Here is a 7,380-nt window from a genome sequence, read left to right on the forward strand (position 1 = left end):
CACCATTATCTTTTAGAGTTGACTTACATGTTCCCATAAGCAAATGCATTCAAACTGGTAAAGAAAACAAAGAATCGTTGTTGTATTTAAGTTAACATTTTATTACCAAATTTTCACATATCATATACATAGATGTGGCACATCACTTGCATAATAAATAAATATATAAATAACTTGAGAACTTCTTGAAGTGTTACTTAACAGAGGGAAAAAATCCGGTTCAATTTAGTGCATTTAGTAATAATAAATAATGATAAATTAGAGGAAACACGTCTGTAGATTCACAGTTTGGAAGTTGGTGCGCTATTGACAGATTGAACAAATTTCTGAGTTCTGTTCACAAAGTCCTCAAACGTGGATGTTTTGGGTCTCTTGCATTCGGGAAGGCTCATCTGAGGAGAGAAGGCCGGTTTAGTATTTCATTATCCACATAATCCACTTTTAACAATTGAATTGGCATTACAAGAAAGTCAATACTCACATTATTGAAGCCTTCTTCCAAAGCTTCCAGAGTGTCTTGAATGCGCTTGTTCTTATCAATACAGTGCAACATGGCGTCTTTCAGCCCCTCTATGCAGCACACCCTAGCTTGAACACAGTCGGCCTGAGAAAGACAAACATTACGTTACAATTTTGTGGAGTTAAAAATCAACAGAATATTTGAAAATGTGTTGGAATTCAATCGGCTTTTTCCATTCATCTGATAGCAGAGGTTAGGGTTAGTTGAGTGTGGCTGCATCACAGTACAGTGATGTCATTTCTGAGTTTACCAAAACTGTTCTATTGTTAGTCTCTACCTGCTTAGTCATTACATCCAGCTTCGTCCAAAATCATCAGGATATTAGATTTTGATCTCGCCCATGACTAGCTTAAAGTAAGTGGGGATTCGTACTGTTTCTTTAAATCACATGCAAACATTGTTAAATAAACGGATTGAGCCATTTTGAGAAAACTGGTTTACAGTAGGATTGCCTGTGGGGCAGGTTTGGTTTGTGCACTATGGGAAAGCTGCACCAACATCCTGAAAGAGCACTTAAACCTAATGATGAAAGATCTCTTACCGGCTTGTCCATGCCTCTCAGAGAAGGGAAAGTAGCATTGCTCTGGCGCTAAAACAAATTGGAGAAAAAGACAGTGTTACTATTAAATCTCAGTTGAAGAATTTCATTTATGAGAACCAGTGATCAGTTTTCCAAATATATTTCTTAAATCAAAATCTATTATAGCCCCAAATCACAAGAAATGCAACACAAAAAAAACATCATAGCATACAAATTATAAAAACATTCTACAACATTGTACCCCAACATTAGTATTGCCATGTGTTTTAAGCATGTGACTGAAGTGATGCTAATGTAGATGGAAACCAGGTGATGGAAGGTAGTTTGTGGCGAAGTAACTTACACAATCGACGTCATTGACATCCCTTAGACTTTCAAAGCCTTCTAAGGGATCAAACTCGAAACTCCGACATGTTGCAATGGCGTTGGGTCCAGGAGTGACGGGTTTTGCTTGAAGGCAGCCTGTGAGGACAACCATCCAGAGGGCGATTCTGAGATACTGCTCCATGTTGAACTTCTGAAAGGTTGATGGCAGTTTGCTGTGCAGTAGCTGTTGTCTGTCAGTGACTTGTGGTGTCCTCTGGTTGGTTAAGTTGGTTTTTATAGGGTTCTTCTGACCAAAAATGTGTAGGCTGGTTAAAGGTATGATCTGGTTAGGGGTTGTCTTATTTTTTTCCTATTAATCATGTTGCATTTTCCCCTTATCAACTACATGGTGAAAACCCAAGTGCAATAAAAAAAACTGTGGCTTTCTCTGATGGTGATTACTGATACAGTGGGAGGTGTGTCCACATTCAAACAGACAGTATCCTTAACTGAAGCTTCTTACATTTCAACTGGATGTGACATTTGTTTATTTTTGTAAATGTTATTAGTTGTAGCTTTATTTCATTCGTAATTATATTTTATTCTTTTTACAGAGTATCAGTGACAATGAGAATAATAAGATATAAGAGGGTTGCTTTCCTTCCTTAAGAAACATTTGTTGGTATTACTTGTTTGCTTGCAAGTAACGAAACTAATATCTATACATTTTTCCTTATCTGTATGACTTAGGGTTATGTCTTGAGTCGTGGCTGCTGCTAGTTTGAACTTATGTTTAATATTATTACATTTAAACAAATCAGTCTCATACAGAAGGAATGTCTACAAATACCTGAAATGCAAATGTTTACCATTTTTATTTTTTTTATTTTGTTTTATAACTTTTAATAGTCCATCGTTTCTTTAATATCTAATTTACAACTGTTAGCATAACTGTCCTCATCAAACACCCATGTAGTAATTATGGTACTTTCATCAATATGCTAATAAACGTTTAGTTCTCTGACATCCCTAACAAACCGTATGCATTACAGAATGATTTGGGTACTGCAAGTAAATGAATATACATGTCATATCACCCCATTATTAAAGAAACAATATCTATGAATGCAGAAAACACCAAACATTCAATAAGTAAAAATTACTGTTTTTAAAATGATATACACTGTTGGTGAGTAATGCATTGATTGAATTATAACTTTGTGTGTTTGCATCCCAGTAAGAATGATGCGGTTAATAGTTAAAGTATCAGCAGGTAAAAATAGACAGACATGAACGATATCACCTAAGATAAATCTATTTTTAGAGACTTGCGTAGCAGCAGCAGCAGCAGCGAGGGAAGGGTTTCTCTAACGCCCACGATTTTGAGGGGATTCCCCACAAGAATCCCAGGTAGCCTCACTAGCCTGTCACCCTGCCTCTGTGTCGGCCGTCAGTTACTCTTCCCTGCTATTGCTTCACTGGTGTTGCCTCACTGGTTAGGTTTCAGTTTTGAGTTTTTTTTCCAGGAGTCACCCCAAGAAAAATAAAGTGACAGGACTTTTGACGTGAGTGAAGAGGGTGGGGAAATTTCTTTCCATGGAATGTGTTGCTCTGTGGGCATCCCTGCTGTTTCCATCTCTCACTCTGAGGTGCCCACACTTTGATAAGGTGTAAACGTCTACCTTTATGACTGGTCAAAAAAGATTATTGCATTTACTTTGTTATTTTTCGCACTTGCAACACCTTTTTAGTTATAACACGATTATCTTCAACCCCACCCAAAGGCACTTGTTGCTGTGCATGCAACATGTAGAGTTCAACTCGCGTTTAATTGTTTGCATATTTCCTGTTTTTTTATCCTGTTGATCTTTGAGATCGTGTTGGAGGTGTTATAGATGCTAGATGGTTTGCTCCCACGCTGTGTAATGCCACGCCTAGTGTTGATGAATGTTCTCACAGTGCAATACCGCTATTCTGTTATTTAGTTTGTCATACTATCTCTGACAAGTTTTCTTAATTTTACAAAAGTCTTGTAGGGCTCTGTCGTCTCCCGCATGGTATTAATGCTTCCATCGGGGTAGATTTCAATAGTGTGTGATAGCAGAGCTAAGGATGGAACCAAATGCTAATCATTGCCCCTTTGGTGAGGGCACCATGAGTGTTTTCCTTGGTGCAGGTTTCTTTCCAAAAAAAAGTACCGACTCATTTGTTCCACACCTACAGAACAGGACATGAAAACTATGCTGTCCATGTTTGGGAACTTCTGTTTTTTTTCCATCAGTTAATTAGTGTTTCATCACCTCATGAGAACTGATTTTCCAAGGTTGTTTTCATTTTCTTTTCATATAGAGCTTATCATAAACCACTTAAAAAGAGCTCAACTGTTCATACATTTCTAGCGTTTAATACCCAAAGAGAAAAAGGTATATACATCGATCTGTGTGAGAAGGTGCACTCATCTCAATTCCACCACAGATTATGGCCGTGTCAAAGAAAGAAGAAAGAAAGGAAGTTGTGTATTATATGTTAGGCCTAAGCTTAATATATATCTTTTATTTAAACAGGTCTTATTGAAATTAAAATCTCTTTATTATTTATTATTGACATTAAAATCTCTTTTTCAAGAGCGACCTGGCCTAGAAGGGCAGCATGAACAAAGTTACAACAGATAAAACACAGACAATAAAGGCAGTCGTAAAACACAAATGAAATGGCACATTAACCAATCAATATGCAAATAAAATAAATCATTAAGAACTGGCACAATTTAAAACGACTTCAATTATGGGATATAGCAATCACATCGACCAATGGATTCTTGTTCTCTGTCCTTTTTAAGATGGACTTGAATTCCCCCATAGTGATTACATCTGAGAGTTTCAGCACCAAACATTATTCCAAAGAGTGGGGGCAGCATATTTGAAAGCTTTTTTACCCAGTTCTGTTCTCACTTTAGGAACCAGCATCTGATTAAAATATTGGGAGTGCAGACCATATAGACTTGTACACATATAAGAGGGAATCAGCCCAAGCAGAGAGTTATATATAAAACCCAACCAATGGGAAAGCCTGACAAAGATGGCCAATTAGCAGCAGCATACAAAGTGCACTGGTGTACACGATATCCACATACAGTAACCAAACGTAATGCACAAAGGAACACAGTATTCAAACTCTTCAGGCACTGGTCAGAGGCATTCATATAAAGCAGGTAATCCAAGACTGGTAAAAACGTTGCAGAGATCAAATGTTTCCTTGTCTGAAAGGAGAGACAGGATTTGTTTCTGAAAAAGTCAACTTTAATGTCAATCTTCCAGTTTGCGTGTACAGACAGAGAGATCGAAATACTGTTTCCCACAATCCCGAATATAAAAACAATGTATATAGAATATAAAATGTATATGTATGTACACAGTGAAAGACACATTTTTACATGTGCACACATTAACACTTAAAGGTAGGGTAGGTAAGAATGGAGAAACCAGCTCGTGTGCACTAGAATTTTAAAGTACGCAGCCGAAAAAATATCTGCCCCTTCCTTCAGACTTCCTTACAGAGCCCCTCCTCACAGAGCCCCTCCTCCAACACACGCGAACGCGCACATGACCAATGAGGGCACGAGATAAGTTTGTGCACAGATGGAAGGCTGACAGGCAGGTAGGCCATCCAGTTACTTTAGCCGGGCCGGCTCAGATGATTGGTCGTGCTTTTTACAGCGCCACGGCTTCCACAGATGACATTTTTTTTAATGTATTTATTGTCAAAGCATTTAAGATATTCATTGCTATCGGGATGTTAAGAGCATTCCATGGAATATAACAAAAAAGTGTATCTCAAGCCGTTTTTTCAAACTTTACCTACCCCACCTTTAAATAAAAACACAACAATCAATATATACAAAATAACAGTCACTTCAATATTTAGAGAATGTACATTAGTGCAGATTGTCCATTGCATGTGGTGAAATAAATATTAGAGCAAATTGTCCATAGACACCTGTCCAAAAGAAACCTAATTGTATTTTTAGCTTTGAAACAACATTGTCAGTGTGTGACTTGAAGGATAAGTTCTGATCAATAATAAAACCCAGATATTTGTATGTAGTGACCCTTTCAATGTCAGTCCCTTGAACAGTACACATCTTGGGGAGAATAGAGGTTCCCTGTTTGCCATTTGAGATTATCATGAGTTTGGATTTGTCTGCATTTAATACTAACTGGAGTTGAGATAAATTGGATTGAATAACATCAAAACAAGGAGTTAGTCTCTCGTATCTGAATGAAATGCAATCGGCATCTCATGGATTAGATGAGAAAATTGTTGTCTTCCGATTAGTAACAAACATTAAGCAGTTTTTTTTCTAGAGTCAAAAACAAATATACAAATACAACGGTAACGCGTTAACGCTCACCATTGAAAACGGAGCTAATGGATAACATTACCAAGTTCGATCCAAGGTTCAAGGCTTTTATTGTCATTCCTTAAGTGTAGTCATGATAAAGAAAATCTTAGGCATAATAGTGCAAGTAAATACAAATAAAATTGAATATAATAGAAGTGCAGACTAGTCTATGTACAAGTAATTGGAATATTGATAAGTTGCAAACATGAATGTTATGGATGTTCTCTCAAAAGTTCAGGTGTTAACAGTTGTATGGCCTGTGGGATGAAACTCTCCAGAGTCTGCTGGGTTTACACTATTCCTCCCGTAATACTAGCACAGATGTTTACCATTGATTGCTTAGCAGTAGAAAAGGCAACGAAAGCGTAACGGCCCGTCTACACTACAGGCGTCAAAAAATCTTGAAGCTGGGCGTGTCTGAAGCTTGGCGATTTTTTGCGAGCAACGCGACCAACAACCTATCACATGAATCTCCCGCCCCCGACATACAAAGCAATAGCAATGTTAAAACGAAGTAAACTGGATATAAACTCTCCAAACAGGCGAAAAACCTACCAGTTTCACCCACTGTCTCTGCCCCCTCCCTCCATGCCTGGTTCCTCCGGTTTGTATCCCGGTAAATATTTCTGGTCGTAAAGAACCGGGTGATTTGCTACCGTAATATCTCGTTTGGAATATGAGGAAATGAACTGCGGTCTGTCTCTCCCAGCTTGCACGCGGTTTGATTGGCTAGCGCTTGCACTGGCGGGATTTGCATAAACGGGATTTGATTGGCTGATGCCAAGCATCGAGCCTCAAAAGTTGAACATTGTTCAACTTTTGATGCCGATAGATGCTCGTGATGCTTGCAAAACCATGCCATGCTCCCCACAATGCAGTTCGGCGAAGATTAAAAATCTTCTACGTCACCCCATTCAAGTGAACGGGCGAAGCGTTGAAAGCATTTTTCGATGCCTGTAGTGTAGACGGGCCGTAACGCCGTTATTTTTGGCAGTAACTAGTACTCTAACGCGTTATTTTTTAAAGTCAGTAACTCAGTTACTACATGGTGCGTTACTCCGTTATTTTTTTTATATNTCAAAGTTATATGATGAAGCCCTCTGTATCGCGAACATCAAGAGTGTGAACGTTGTGATCAGTTGTTTTAGCGCAGTTCTCCAGCCGGTTGGCGTAATTTTGGCACAATTCCGTTGTACAGACCGACGTTAACAGCAGCCCTGTCTGTGCATAATGGAGACCGACTTTGTCGTCCGGTGATCTAACAGCCTTCTGGAAAAGCTTCACAAGTACGTCGGTACGCAAATGCGCTTTGTGACACAAGGGACGGTACGCATTTCAGATTGTTGCCGCGCATGCGTACCAGTTATGTGCACCCCTGTCTATATGAAGTTAACCTGTTAAGCCTCAAGCAGCATTTCCGCCAAGGGGGCATCTTGCCGTCATTTGACGCCCTTATTCAGCTTGGAACGCCCTGAACTCGAGCCGATGTCATCCAAAAAAAATAATAATTCGAGAGAAGATCAAATTTTTATCGCTTGAAATGAAGAAAAGGAAAAAGGACAAGGACATCCCTCTGTTGGAGCGGCAAAGGAGTCTGGTGGGATTATTTTT

Source organism: Notothenia coriiceps, unplaced genomic scaffold (assembly GCF_000735185.1).
Source record: "Notothenia coriiceps isolate Sejong01 unplaced genomic scaffold, NC01 NC01_scaffold00027656, whole genome shotgun sequence".
NCBI classification, from domain to species: domain Eukaryota; kingdom Metazoa; phylum Chordata; class Actinopteri; order Perciformes; family Nototheniidae; genus Notothenia; species Notothenia coriiceps.